At 38.4% G+C, this 16,681-nt stretch overlaps 1 long non-coding RNA gene across 1 annotated transcript in view; it reads right to left on the bottom strand.

The window, feature by feature from the left end:
• Positions 1-5,562: 5,562 nt before the first annotated feature.
• LOC137635534 (uncharacterized) overlaps positions 5,563-16,681 on the bottom strand; it is a 117,546-nt gene continuing 106,427 nt past the window's right edge. Inside the window, exons 3-4 of the long non-coding RNA XR_011042701.1 lie at positions 10,035-10,448; positions 5,563-5,600 (exon numbers count right to left, since the gene is read on the bottom strand). This is a non-coding gene — a long non-coding RNA (uncharacterized lncRNA). The remainder of the gene's footprint in view (positions 5,601-10,034; positions 10,449-16,681) is intronic.

The raw sequence follows: 16,681 nt of genomic DNA, 5'->3' as shown, positions 1-16,681 counted from the left end.
CACAACCTCAGAGCCCCGGGGCAATCACCCTACCTGGACAACAGCTACCTGACAACTCCTCAAGGTGTGAACGATCTGTCTCCCTCGTCACAACGGCATTGTTTTTCCGACAACTCCTACAGGTGTAAACAATCTAACCACCTCATAACTGTGGCAGTGTTTTCCAAGGTATATTACAAACAAAAATCGTTAATTACATTAATCACACAACACATAACCAATCCACTAGTTCTGCAACACAAGTAGCGCTACCAATATCTCAGTTGATGGTGCTCAATACAAGGAAAATCTCAGAAAGAATTGGTTATATCTTATACTGGCCACCACAAGACCAGAGAAACTCCTCTTGTGATTTATACTGGTTTGACTGGAAAGACTGTCAAACTGTGGTCGGTGTATCTCATATGACAGGGTCCATGCATTTTTCAAACATGCATGTACTCATTTTGAAATTGATTGATTGATTTATGAGTTCTCTGGTATCCTGACATCGAAGGTCATTGACACCGATATCGTTTGTTATAAACAAAGAATAAAAGAATATTCAATTTAAAACCGTAAAACCAAAGATGTCCTTATAAAATTTAAACTGCTTTCAGAAGACCCGCTTCTGAAATAATTCCAAAAACACCGCTAGCATTGTACAACACATCCTGCCCAAAGAGAGATTAATGTGTGTTACCTTCCCCATTGAAAGGTGAACTGTTTACCGTCAGAGCTGTAGATAATATTGATCACAATCCCTCTGCCAGAAATGCCATGAATTCGCTCCAAGGAACTGCCATATCTATGCTTCAGTTTCAAGTGCAAGAAAAATAAAAAACCAATAAGAACCTGTACCCATATATCCTGCTACTAAGAGAACACTGATGCTGTCAGCTTACCTCAAACTGACATGATTGCAACCGTGTCCACAGGTGAATCCAAGGCAGACACTGTGCTTTTGATACCAAAGGTGAAGCCGAAAATGGCTAATTGTAGAGATGGCAAACATTGTACAAGATAAGCAGGAGACTAGCACACAAGACTGAGTCATGGGCAGCATACCATACAGGTAGGCAGATTGTTATTCTACACTAATAACCCACACAGCACTCATGCCATTGTTCACTGAACCAGCCCACAATGCTGCAACAATATTGCATGTAATGAAAATGATAGAAAAGGCTATCAACCACTTGCATCCAGGTCAGAAACCTGCAATTAAGATCCCATGGGTGACACACAGTTTGTTGTAGTAATTGGAGGGCTCCACATTGAGAAGAATCTCATGAAATTACTTGGAGATTTTCTCAGTGGAAGTGGCTGGACTTTGATCCCTGTTCAGTCAAGTTACAACCATGTGTCGAGCAGATGCAATATTAAAAGGACTGCCGTCACGAGATCTCGGTATATACACCAAGTTACAGCAGCCTCTTTGTACATACTGCAGGATGTCAGCCAATAAGGATTATGCACTCTCTCTCTTGGATGATGGGAAAAAGATGAACTTGAAAACATGGCTCAAGTCAAATGCTAAGCAGTCACCACAGTTCCAATATTGGAATCTGGTTCTTAAAACTCCCTAATGCAGAGAATGCACAAACTGCATTACAATAGCCAATGACTAAGCCCATGAACAGATGAGTGCACAACCCAAAGCAAACGGAGGCATCTGTGACGGGCCGAGAGGGGGTTGTGAACTCAAAGGCAGGATGCAATCAACTGAGTACAGTACTTTATTAAGGAACACTCCTTTATATACAAAACCTCAAGGCAACAGGAAAATACATGTTCGAGAAAGTGACAATGTTACAGAGGAAAACCGGAGACATGAATACTGTATTCAGGTTCTTTTTAGTGCGAGGGAAGAGCGCAGATACAAGCATAATATATACAAAATAATTTATGTACGATCGTGTGACACACGGTTGGTACACATCCTTGGAATCACAGATTACCCTTTTGCTTTGATTCAGTGCATCACAGCTAGTCCAGAAATTGCTCGGATAAATGATCAATTTGAAACTTCATGTGGAACAATTTATACATTAACTACGCACCATAACCAATAGATTTGATGCAATCAAATTTCCAACCCATGTGAAACCAATGGTCACAATATTTCAGGAATTGGGAAATCGATACAGCAGTAACGACATAGTCCAAAGCGACGCAAAAGAAGTCATGAACGAAAGTGCTGTGGCTAGAGTCAGTTGGACAATCCCAGTATAACATATTTGTTCCTGAACGGCTAGAGCAAAGAGTTATCCCAGTACTGTACTATATTAGATATCATCTCCAAAAACAAACTGACCCTGCTCCATAAGACATTATCCCTCAGACAGACAGGAACCTGTCATCATATCACCACTGACAAACAACTGTGAGCGATTCAGCAGAATATACATCTCATGTCAATCTTGCAACGGAGACACGGATGAGTTTTTCAGATAAAAACACCATGGCGTGTCACTTTCTCTTTGATATGGGTGAGCTTAGAATGGATACAAAGTAAGACGTTATCAAATGCTTTGATAACGTTGTTACACCAGTGGACTATAGCTCACTAGTTGTAAATTCCAAAAATTCTAGATGGAGGTGTGTTGGCCAATACACTCCTTCCAAAAACCTGTATTGCATTTGGTGGCAATGCTGAACTAGTGTTCACAGGCTATAGCATCAACATAGACTAGAGACCAATTGTTTGATTTTGGAGTGTCCTCATAGAAGTTCTGTTTACTATAGCTAAAAAGTCTCATCTACCCTTTCCAAGTGGAAAGTACCCACTGAACAATTACAGTGCAGTAGCTAACTTCTTGAAAGAATCAAGAAAGATTTTTGGTCCTTTTTGCATTGTCAGGTGTATGAGGAAAGAGTAGAATGTGTAAAGAATGGGCCAGAATATCAGATGTATGTGTAGGTGTACCCACTGAACAATTACAGTGCAGTAGCTAACTTCTTGAATGAATGAAGAAGGATTTTTGGTCATCTTTGCATTGTCTGGTCTATGAGGAAAGAGGAGAATGTGTAAAGAATGGCCAGAATATTAGGTGTATGAGTAGGCAAAGGAAAAATGAGCCAAAACCAGAGGGGAATCCAATGTACAGTAGTAATATCTGGCCAGTCAAAGGACCAAATAACCATCTCGCGGTAGTGTCTTGACAGGTTCAGTCTGTTAAGAATTAATTCCTACAAATCATTCCTACTGAGATTTATCTGCGCTTTAGCAAAAAGGAAATTTTACCATACAAAAATGGAGATTGCATAGAGAGACCAACAAACAAAGTCTATTTTAAGCAACAGAATATCACCGCACAATGAAATTCGGTTAATTCCATTCTCAAAGGACACTTAATGATCAAATATCCAAAAAGAAAAATTTATTAATGGTATTTTCAACAGTTCCCATTGTACCATTAATTTCCCGTACAAAATTAGAAAGAAAAACTAGACAAGATGCAGACAAAGACATAACCTTACATCAAGTAGATGATGTTTGCTCCTTAACCAAACCATCTGATCAATAACAACTTTTAAAATCAACATCAAAATAAAATTTTTATTTAGGAAACTATACCATTTAAACAAAGCTTAGTCCTCCAAAATCGGGTAAAATACCGATCTCGACAGGCAGGACTAAAATGAATGAAAACGTGTTCCGATTCCCCGTAAAAACTCAACAAACCAAGAATTCTCGTAAGAAAGGCTCCCGACCGAAGCCGCTAACTACTGTAATGTCCAAATAGCCTAAATAAAAGATAAAATCATGTCAAAACACTGAATTAGATGTCCATAACACAAAAATAAGACTACAATTAGTAAAAGGAAATCATGTCAAAACATTGAATTAGATGTCCATAATACAAAAATAAGACTACAATTAGTAAAAGGAACGAATAGAAAGTCTTACAAAACAAAGAGATCCGAGGAAGCGACACCTAAAGACCGCATACACACCCGTAAGGGAGCGTCAACAAAGTGTCTGAGATAAAACCCAACAAGGTAATAGAATGAACGTGTCGCTACCTAGAAGTCCCAAACAGACAAACATAATACTCAATTTGGGAGCATGGATCTCCAAAACGTCTGACATCTTCACAAACAAGATAACACAGAACTACGAAAAACACGTCCGAACGTTCATGGGTGCTAACAAGGAATGATGGGAGAAGGATAGGTAGTGGTGGTGGTGGGGGGGGGGGGGGGGGGGGGCAGTAGCTGTAGTGAACGACACCTTGTAGTAACGGGGGATTTTGAGGAGGGAGAAGTCTAATTGGAAAGGGACCTCTGGTAGTGGTATCACTCGCCCCAGTTTTAATACCGACACCCTTTAGGGGTGAGCGAGCTGGATATATTTCTAGCATTCCATGCAACTTTTTTCTCTAGTATATTTAGCAGTATTTATACCTTTGAAATGGTGCTTTAAGGAGTATTTCACTAGGCGACACAGGTTCCTCGCCCAGAAATAGATTTTTCCTTCACCAAAATCCCTTTTTTATTCATTCAACTCAAAAGAAAGGATTTGTCCTAACCACGCCTCGCTCCAGAGAGGAAGGACATTGGTGCCTGGTACGGCACATGAACATACACTACCGATATCTAAGCGATGTCAGGCAGGACAGCCGATCGGGACTAGGGTCTACTCCAAAGCCAAACCAAAATCATTCTTAAAGAAGGCAACCGTGCTTACCCCATATGACTGGGAAAAAAGCATGTTAATATTACACCAAAAATGACTGACATTCTACCTGTAACCTTAAAGACCTCTAAAGTTGATTTAGTATCACTAAAAAATGGATTACAATAAAAAGCAAGAAACCTGCAAGAAAAATGAGTTTGACATGGTAATATTCGGAGTGCGTTGTGGTACAGCTCATAGTAGTTAATCTGTTATTGTTGGTGGGCCTAACCTTTGACTAAACAGTCCAAGTGCAAGGCAGCAGTTTCCCCAATTATTGGTAGTAAGCATAGCCTTTTGCTAAAAATCAAGGTGGCAGCAGTCCTTTGTCAGTAGCTTTCTACAACACACAGAACATCCTGTGGTAGTATTCTTATACCCCTACCACAGGGCAATACAGGTTCACTATTCATTAGCAATAAACTTATTAACTTGTTGTTTCCAGAATTAGTGAATCTTTAAAAAATCTACCCATCTGGGAATTAAAGAAGTCACTTATGAGGAGAATGGGCCCAAGGTAATGACTTATGACACTACTAAATAAAACCAAAGCCTCTATTACTCTAAAAAAGCTGTAGTAGTATTTGCACTGGTAATAGGTAAAAGTAGTTGCTAGCGAACTACCATTAATACTGTATACGAAGAAAGATAAATTAATACAGTGATACCTCGGTACTCGACCATAATCCGTTCAGGATCAGTGTTCGACCACCGATTTGTTCGAGTACCAAAACCTTTTTTCCCATAAGAAATAATGGTATTTATTTTTATACATTCCTACGCATTCCAAAATGCCCAAAATATTAATAAAACGTGTACCTAAACAACAATGATTATCTAAATGTGTACGAAATTGGTCGGAAAACTATATAAAACAATTTTAAACCATTTACTGTACATACCTTTGAGCAGCCTGATGCTCTCCGGGGCTACAAAGATCCTGAAAAAATAAAGATAATTTTTCAGTACGGTACTAACAATCTTTTGATACAAACCATTTCAACAAATACAAAATAATGAATATGAAATAATTCATATATAAATAAAAAAATAAAAAATCTTATTGTCAATATTGCATTTCACAAAGCAAAAGACCTGATAAGTTTAAATGATTTCTAAAATTATCATCATTATAATTATTAATTATTATTATTATTATTATTATTATTAATATTATCATTATTATTATCATCACTAGAAAAATTATAACCCTGGTTGGAAAAGCAAGGAGCTATATGCCCAAGGGCTCCAACAGGACAAAATAGTGCAATGAGGAAAGGAAATAATTAACTATATAAGTAATGAATCACGAATATGAAATGTCTTAAGATCAGTAACAACATTGAAATAGATCTGTCATATAGAAACTATGAAGAGTGACTTATGTCAGTCAGGTAAACCTTTAAATATTCACGGCAAGTTTGAACTTCTGAAGAGTACATTTGCAAATTCAGATTAAACCATTATATATGGTTTACATATTAATAATCAAAAGTTATCTTCCATTATAATATTCAAATGGGAACAACGACTTAATATTATAATGCAGTGTCAGCATCTTATTCCAAATACTGTACTGATCATAAACATTTACTAATATTCTTATAAAAAACAATCTGATGAAATTATTATAAAAGTTGCGCAAAGAAAAAGCAAAAAATTAGACAGAAGAAAAGAGAAAAATTGGAAGAGAATGTAAACCAGGACCTAGAGTACTAGGTTAGGTTAGCTTAGGTTGCATCATGTCCTATTATAGGACCTTTTTAAATTTTGTGTTTGTATATTAATAGGCATTCTTGTTCAGCATGACAATTTCATTACAGCATATGTTCCCTTTTTAAGTGTACATTGCAGTTTTTCTTAGGGTCACAGTACTAACTTATATACAAAGGGCTTGAAAAAAATGGTTTGCACAAATCAGAAATGCATAAAGCATATGATGGTTGAAAAAACCCACTTCTTATACAGTACAATACATTGTTTGCGGTTATTAACCTGTACCACAGTTTTGTAGTTGATACAAACTGTATCTTAGCTGTAATTAAGCAAGTAAACTACATGATGAAGTGTAGATTGACAGGTAGACGATATAAAGTTAACAGGACTGCATTGATTAGCTAATGTGGCACCAAAACAGTTTTAAAGATCTGATACAAAATTATGTAGGTATATCATAATTCATTGTCAGTGCTATACCATCAAATGGTGTTGGCGACATTAATTGTAGACAAACGCACATACTGGGCCGCAGATTTGGTACAGTAGTCTACTTTACTTTGCTCCTTACTCTCTTGCCTTTGTGCTATTATTATTATTACTTACTAGGCTACAACCTTAGTTGGAAAAGCAGGATGCTCTAAGCCCAGGCACTCCAACAGGCAAAATAGCCCAGTGAGGAAAGGAAAAAGGGAAAAATAAGATATTCTAAGAAGAGTAATATCATTAAAATAAATATCTCCTATATAAACTATATAAACTTTAACAAAACAAGAGGAAGAGAAATTAGATAGAATAGTATGCCCGAGTGTACGCTCAAGCAAGAGAACTCTAATCCAAGACAGTGGAAGACCATGGTACAGTAGCCATTCAAAGCTGGGAGAATTGTGTGAGCCAAAAGTGCAAATACAAAAAAATTCTCAAATGTCAGTTTAGCATTCTACCACTGCACATCAGTGACCCTATAATTATATGAATAAAAATCTAATTTTTTTGCATATATTAAAAACAAAACTCTTGGTTGATGGAGATAAAGACTTCTGTAGAATTCTATAGGTTTAAAAAAAAAAAGAAAACACTATTGAGACTATATCCATAGAGGATTCATTGGCTATTGTCTATAAGAAATTGACTTTTAAATACTTGGAGATTTATCATTACAAGTTAATTTGAAGACAGAATACTGTATTACAACCTTCCACTGCATTGGCACTATACTGTACAGTATAGTCGAGGGTAAAAGTTTGAAGTACAGGTACTGTACAATAATAACATTTACTTAGTTGGGACCTTCTTCTAGCTATTTCTATTGACCAAAGTCTTTTGAATCGTACAAGTAGGTACTGCAGGATATGGAACAGCACACCGTCTGGTAATCAGCTTCATTGCTACTGACTTGGCTATCAAATGCAGCTTTTAATTTCCATAAACCTATGCGTGGAAAGAGACCCAGTATAATGAAATAGTCCTTCCACTGCAACAGCACAAGAATAATCATTGAAACTTTACAAAACAACTGGATGAACTATTATCTCAATGAAAAAAAGATGAACATGACTAATTAAAACTGCATACTCCTGCCAGAAAGTGGCATCCATATCAAAAGAGGAATGATAGCATATTTGTGATAAGGCAACAATGGTGTGTACTCAACTTTAATTAAATATTATTAAGTACCTGATGGCTCTGCATGGGAAAAACCTACTCCCTCTTCTTAAAGGCTTTGGTCAATTCTGCACCACTCTAGTGTGGAGAAGATATCATCGTCTTCATACCCAAGACTCACATTCCTATATCCTCCCTAGCAATTGGAAAAGCAGTTTATTCTATAGTCTTTGCCATATTGTCCAAGAACAACCTTTCCACCTTTCAGCCAATAGGACTTTGAGATCTGTGTTTGTATAAGAGGCATCTGTGATAGGCAATAGCTAACTTTGTTGATTGTATGAAAATACTATTGAAGAGATAACATTAGAAAGAGGAATACTTGCGCTTTTTTGCTAGTATTTGAAATAACTGACAAAATAATGCACGAGAATATCATAATTCCATTCTGAATGATTGGTCAGTGAATTACAAGTAAACATCTGACAAGCTGCAAAATGGCAAAGCTGCGAAACCCTCTGGAATGAAAAGCTAATCAGACAGTTGAATCCTTGGAAATTCAGAAGTTCAAACTTGCAGCAAAATGAATTGGTAAAACAAACGATGACTAGTTGGACTTTATGCTCAAGAAATCTAAGGATGTTGCTGTCTTCATGAGGTGACAGCAGAAGTAACAGCGTATCATGAAAATCACATCTGACAAGCTGCAAAATGGCAAAGCTGCGAAACCCTCTGGAATGAAAAGCTAATCAGACAGTTGAATCCTTGGAACTTCAGAAGTTCAAACTTGCAGCAAATTGAATGACAGAGATAAATTGATAAAACAAACGATGACTAGTTGGATTTTATGCTCAAGAAGAACAAAGATGTTGCTGTCTTCATGAGGTAACAGCAGAAGTAACACCGTATCATGTAAATCTAAAGAAATTGTACCGTAACATATATCTGTAGATCCTGGTATTCAGAAACATTCATTATATAACCCAATGTTAATACAGTATGGCAACATTAGATCTTTAAAGAAGATTCAGTTGTAGGATCATCAGAAGTTGAAATACAGTTTACCAATTTCTTTATATAAGATTTATAGAAGAAACCACAATGAATACAGATATGGATGTCCTTGGGAGCTGCCTCACACAAACAAACCTAGTAGAATGAATGAATGAAGTGAGGAAGAATGAAAACTCCCCCTTGATAGATGACTGACTAAACGTTTTCTAACTGTTCCTACAATTTTATGAAGCAATACTTCACAAACTCATCACTCACCAGTAATTTTAAAATCAATCTTTTAGCCAGAGGAGCAAGGCACCAAAAGACTTCTTGAAATGATATCACTAACTTCAGATTTCGTGATATCTCTATTTAATAACATCAAAACCAGCAGTTTAACTTACTATGGATTTTGGTAAAATATTATACAAGCACTGGACATAATGGATTTCAGCATTCCAAATATGTGTTGGTCCTGTAATTTATACACGTACCAACTGGGGTTGTCTGTACCTAATAATAATAATAATAATAATAATAATAATAATAATAATAATAATAATACTGTACAAGAAACAAGAGACCTACGTAAAAGAGCATTGTCTACAATTCAGTGGCAAGGTACAAGTATTCTATGTAATTTCTCTTCCATTTGTAATTATAAAGTTTTTTTATAGTTTATATAGGAAATACTTATTTCAATGTTGTTACTGTTCTTAAAATATTTTATTTTTCCTTGTTTCCTTTCCTCACTGGGCTATTTTCACTGTTGGGGCCACTGGGCTTAAAGCATCCTGCTTTTCCAACTAGGGTTGTAGCTTAGCAAATAATAATAATAATAATAATAATAATAATAATGATAATAATAAATAATAATAATAATAAAAATAATAACAATAAAAATAATAATAATAATAATAATAAAAATAGTAATAATAATAATAATAATAATAATAATAATAATAATAATAATTACACCTGATAAACGGATCCATCTGTTCATAAATACAAAAAAATACAAAAAATGAACAGGACCTACAAATACAAAAATACTTACCAATAGAAATTTTGGATTCTTGAAGGCAATCGCTGGACTGGAGCTCTAGTCCCGCTAGAGCTCGACAGTCTTCTACTGAGTTAAGGATGGAGCAGCTTATAGTATTGCTGGTCTCTTCCTGGTGTTTGCAACATTACCATCCTTGTCAGCTAAGGTAAGGGGGGTTGGGGGAGCCTATAGGTCTATCTGCTGAGTCGTCAGCAGCCACTGGCTGGCCCTCTCTGTTTCTAGCTTGGGTGGAGAGGAGGCTTGGGCGCTGATCATATAATATATGGTCAGTCTCTAGGGCATTGTCCTGATTGCTAGGGCAATGTCACTACTGTCCCTTGCCTCTGCCACTCATGAGTAACTTGGCTATTTTTCACTGCTGGGGCCTTGGCTATGGGGACTGTCGTCACAGAGCAGCCTTTAACCCTGAAATGACAAAAAGAATTGGTTAAATAGCAATGAACCTTTTTCTTCTTAAATCTAATTTTCAATATGAAAACTTTTTTAACAGGACAAACAGCCAATACAGTACAGTATATGTGTGCGTGTTGTTGTTGTGTATGCATTTGTCATTAAAAAATACAATTTCTAGTAACAATGGGTGGCTCCTAGGTAAATTAAAAATCTATCCCTCCCATATTCAAATGCAACTGCTGTGTGGATGAAAGCCATGTGCAGTAAACTTCCACAGTCATGGCCACTTCATCAAGACAGAAAGGCTCACTGGGTGCACATCAAACCCTCCGAGAATACTTACGTCTTTCCCAACACTGTCACGAGAGAGAAAGAGAGAGAGAGAGAGAGAGAGAGAGAGAGAGAGAGAGAGAGAGAGAGAGAGAGAGAGATAGTGCATTCCTTTAAACTTGACGGTTTTAATTATTGATTTCGTTACACGTTACACCCACACCATACCCGCCCTAATACCCACATCAATAATATCCCACACTGTTCCCCCAACATCATCCCACGTCCACCCACAGACCATCTGCGGACAAAACCGGCTACTTCCCAACCACAGTATTCTGGTGTTAACGTTGAAGGCAGAAAACAAAGCAAAAGAAGAAATAAAGAAGGGTATCCATGTCCTTTTCAGAGCTCAGAATCTTCAATACATCAAGGACACAATTGCAAAGTCAATATTAGCATTTAAGGGAACCATCGCCTGGTGGATCTGAACTGCTATCTATGTCATACAGCCTAGAACAGGAGTGGTTACCGAAGTTACAATCTAATAACACCTAATTAATAATAGTGACCTTAAACTAAACTCCAATTAATTTTCATTTTCATAAAACCATCTCCATCCAATGAGACAAGAAAGCAAAGTGGACATGAAGCTATAGAGGGTCTCGCAGGTCACAGAACAGTGACTACAGAACTCAGAAATTCACAGAAGACATCCCTTGTAGTTTTATGCTACCATGAGTGTAAACGCTACTTAGTTGTATTTAAGTCTCCTCCTGGATTAGGTCTTTGCCTTGAATATGAGGCACTGATGCCACGTGATCGTGTTTCCAGTTAATCTATCAACAACCGAGGTCATCCACGTACCGGTAAACATAGGCATCATGGTGACATCTGCTGTACCTCTGAGTTTCACTTTACATAAGATCTCAGGTAGTTTACGTATAAGAGTCACAGTCAATCTAATAATTCAGCTATCAATAGATCTCAGGTCATAAGAAACATAAAAGTCCGTAATAGGCCATCTTGACCATAAGGTCCTATACCTAAAATACATAGATTCGTAAACGCCTTTTATTGGTATATGCTTAAGCGCATTTAGCTTCACTCTGAGCTGTAGCATATAAGGGTATGCTCACGGAAATGGGGATAGATGAAGACCCAGAACTGAGAGGAGTTAAGGAGAACAATTACAAGACTGACAACCATAGAGGGAAGAGTTGATGTAAAACCTTTTCAAGAAGATATTGACGTAGACTGATTAAAAGACATGGCAGGATGTATAATACGATATAAATCCTATCTTGTACTGCTGTTACAGTACTGTATATCTTTTTGTTATTCATTTATTGAGAGACAACTTCTCTAGGATGTATATACCCTGGGATGGTAAGCCAAAGCAGATGTGTTTATGGGGGCAAGTCTTTAATATTCTATTATTTCTTAGCTAAGGATAATGTGCGAGAATAGCAAACAAACTCCTATACATCTGGGCCATTCACTCAGTAGAACATTGACTGGTCCCTTTTTACATCCTGAATGAAACTTGACAAAAGTTAAAGAAAATATCATTATTTTCAAATCAGCTTATGAGAAGTCTCATGTAACAATGTCAAAATGCTGTATATCATTGTTACTTTTGAATATATGTTATGTCATCCTAGTTGGAAAAGCAGAATGTAACAAGGCTAAATGTCTCAATTGGTAAGAACAAATATGAAACTGTACAAACACATTTTTGTACACAAGGTCAATTGATTGATTGATTGATATGAAGTTTTCTGGCCTCCTGACATCTAAGGTCATTGATGCCAATATCATTTGTCATAAATAAAGAATAAAAGAATATTCAATTAAAACCATAAAAGCGAAGATGTCATTATAAAAGTTAAATGGCTTTCAGAAGATCTGCTTCTGAAATAAACCTAAAAATACTGCTAGCAAACTACAATACATCACATCCAAGAATCTTGGCAAGGATGAACCTGCCATCCTCACCTTCTCAAACATACCATTTTTCTATTTCTTTCAGTACTATAAATGGGGCATTCCCTCAACAAATACCTCAATGTCAAGGGTACTAAACAGTTGTTGCAATAAGGCTGGTGTTGGTCAGCTAGCAGAAATTCATGTGTCAACCAAGTGTGACCAATGCGGAGATAACAAATAGTCTCCCACTTTTGGGATATAACATTCGTTATTTATCTCATCTACCACCTCAATGCTGTTGCCAATTATTATAAATAAAGGTCAATTAGCTTAACAAGTAAGGCCAGACACAGCGCCTTCAAAATGAGGTCTCTAATCCATGGCAAAGGTAGGCCACAAGTGCTGTACCATCCTGTCTACAGTCAAAACATAGGCATGTAGTTTTTAGGGTGTTTCCAAGGATAGCAAGAGAATTATCACAGGCAATAGAATCACTGCAAAATAAAACACGTCAAAAAAAGTTTCCTTGGTTCTTCTAAGGTGCACACATAGTATATACACTGTACAGAAATGGGAGCCTATATCTGAAACGAAAGGTACTGTGCATACAAAACAGCAAGGCCGTAAAGATTCAAAAACAGTTGCAACTATCTCAATTATACAGTCAAGTGGGCAACAGCATTAAATGTAACTGGTTTGAATTTGATTAGAAAAAAATTAAACCACACTAACTGCCAATCCTTCAGTGAAATCTAGAACCTCTAGATTGGAATTTGATTCAAGAGGAAAATGACTAAAAACAATCAAAGCGATGAACAATAACTGGATGAACTGGTAGACAATTCAACCCTGAATCAAATTCCAATCAAGAGGTTCTAGATTTCACTGAAAGTTTTGCAATTAAGAGTAGTTTATTTTTTCTAATAAAATTCAAAGCAGTTATATTTAATGCTGTTGCTCAATTAACTGCATAAGCCAGATAGTTGGGACCGTTTTTGAATCTATGTGGCCTTGCTGTTTTGTATGTACAGTACCTTACTACATTTCAGATACAGACTCGCATTTCTGTACAGTGTATACACTAGATGTGTGGCTTATAAGGACCAAGGAAATTGTATTTAACATTTTCATTTTGCTGTGAGTTAGCAGGAGTTAGGATCATCATAATTATCAGTTTCATGTCACTTTCCTTTTCTGACAATGAGTGTACAGGAGAATTTTTATGTATAATTGGGGCTCATCACTTTAAAGCCATTTTATGTCAGAATTCCCACTTCTAGTAGCTCTTTGTGTATACAGTACCTATTCACAATTTCATTAGTGGCATTGCTAGTCTGATATGCAGTAAGAAATCACCAAAATGAAGGTCCTAATTACAGAAAACTATTAAATAGTACTCCCAATATGATATCAATAAAAGAGAAATTTCTAAATAATCATTTAGAGAATGTTAGAGGGAGACAATAGATCTTACCTACCAGGGCCACAAACTAAGGTGTTCATATTATTTGCACCATCGCCAGTAAAGAAAATACAATATGACTGAAGTACTAAAATCTGCAAGAAATAATCTGGTACGGAGCAAAGTTTCAATTGAAGGTAAGAATGACCATGTTAAGTACATTCAATGGAATTTGAAACTTGAAACATTGGCATCCTGTTGTCTCAATTTGTACTATTCACATTTGGCTTTATATTTTTCATAGTTCCCCAAATCTTGACCTTTTTACCCCCAAAGGACGTACTGGTACGTTTCACAAAACTTATCCCTTTACCCCCATGGACGTACCGGTACGTTCTTGTAAAAAACTGCTATTTAAATTTTATTTGCATATTTTTGATAATTTTTTGAAAAACTTCGGACATTTTCCAAGAGAATGAGACCAACCTGACCTCTCTATGACAAAAATTAAGGCTGTTAGAGCAATTTAAAAAAATATATACAGCAAAATGTGCTTGAAAAAAATTAACCCCTGGGGGATAAGGGTTGGAAATTTCCAAATAGCCTGGGGGTAAAAGGGTTAACATGTAGTACTGTACAGCAGTAAAGAAGGAATAATCTGCTTATACAAAACTATAAAAATAAACCTATAGCGAGTCCTACAGAGCACCAATGCTATGAGCATAAGCAACCAAAAGTTCTAGTTGCCACAAAAAGTAAACATTCACAGCAAGTTCCCATAGGGCAATGTCCATAAATTTGTGGAGGGAAATCAAAAGCGCAACCAATATCCATACGTCAACTATAAAATAATTATGATTACTGTACTACATAAAGACAATATTAGTCACAACAGTTACACCAATGATACAAAGTGATTAGAACATCAGCATCAAAGTCTTGGCAAACAAGACCATTTGACAATTTTAGTAAAGGGGATAAAGGGACTTCCAGTTATGAGTAAAGTGACAGGATCACCTCAACTGAATATTTGTGCAGGGAAGGAAAAGAAAATTGTTCAGGCAGGAGAAATAAAAAAAGGTGTTTTACACTTATGATGTACCAAATCCCATAAACTGAAAATAAAACAAACCGTAAGAAAACTCCGCACCAGTAACTTGTTTATATGATGGAGGAGCAGAGGCTCTTGCATTGGCAGCCTGTCTGAAGAGATGTACGGTAATTATTTGCAAGGGGGCGATGTGAAAAAATTGCAATTTTCCATAAAACAGGGCATGAAGACCGTGCTTGGTTGGCAAGGGAATACATAAGACTGACAATGACGATAAGATGAGATGGGTTTAGTGATGACAGAACCACTCAAGAGTGTGAAAATGGCAAGGGAACACATAAGACTGACAATGACGGTGAGACGAGATGGGGTTGGTGATGACGGAACCACCCGAGAGTGTGAAAATGGCAAGGGAACCCCCAGGACCGGCAATGACGGCGAGACGAGATGGGGTTGGTGACGACGCAACCACCCGAGTGTGTGAAAACGGCAAGGGAACCCCCAGGACCGACAACGGCGGCGAGACGAGATGGGGTTGGTGACCACGGAACCACCCGAGAGTGTGAAAACGGCAAGGGAACCCCCAGGACCGACAACGGCGGCGAGACGAGATGGGGTTGGTGACCACGGAACCACCCGAGAGTGTGAAAACGGCAAGGGAACCCCCAGGACCGACAACGGCGGCGAGACGAGATGGGGTTGGTGACCACGGAACCACCCGAGAGTGTGAAAACGGCAAGGGAACCCCCAGGACCGACAACGGCGGCGAGACGAGATGGGGTTGGTGACCACGGAACCACCCGAGAGTGTGAAAACGGCAAGGGAACCCCCAGGACCGACAACGGCGGCGAGACGAGATGGGGTTGGTGACCACGGAACCACCCGAGAGTGTGAAAACGGCAAGGGAACCCCCAGGACCGACAACGGCGGCGAGACGAGATGGGGTTGGTGACCACGGAACCACCCGAGAGTGTGAAAACGGCAAGGGAACCCCCAGGACCGACAACGGCGGCGAGACGAGATGGGGTTGGTGACCACGGAACCACCCGAGAGTGTGAAAACGGCAAGGGAACCCCCAGGACCGACAACGGCGGCGAGACGAGATGGGGTTGGTGACCACGGAACCACCCGAGTGTGAAAATGGAACTCGAGTGTGTGAAAATGGCAAGGGAACCCCCAGGACTGACAATGGCGGCGAGACGAGATGGGGTTGGTGACGACGGAACCACTCGAGAGTGTGAAAATGGCAAGGGAACCCCCAGGACTGACAATGGCGGCGAGACGAGATGGGGTTGGTGACCACGGAACCACCCGAGTGTGTGAAAATGGCAAGGGAACCCCCAGGACTGACAATGGCAGCGAGACGAGATGGGGTTGGTGACCACGCAACCACCCGAGTGTGTGAAAATGGCAAGGGAACCCCCAGGACTGACAATGGCGGCGAGACGAGTTGGGGTTGGTGACCACGGAACCACCCGAGAGTGTGAAAATGGCAAGGGAACCCCCAGGACTGACAATGGCGGCGAGATGAGATGGGGTTGGTGACCACGGAACCACCCGAGAGTGTGAAAATGGCAAGGGAACCCCCAGGAC

Source organism: Palaemon carinicauda, unplaced genomic scaffold, assembly GCF_036898095.1.
Source record: "Palaemon carinicauda isolate YSFRI2023 unplaced genomic scaffold, ASM3689809v2 scaffold138, whole genome shotgun sequence".
Classification (NCBI taxonomy): domain Eukaryota; kingdom Metazoa; phylum Arthropoda; class Malacostraca; order Decapoda; family Palaemonidae; genus Palaemon; species Palaemon carinicauda.
The sequence above is the reverse complement of the archived record's forward strand: the minus strand, read 5'-3'. Positions and strand labels throughout refer to the sequence as shown.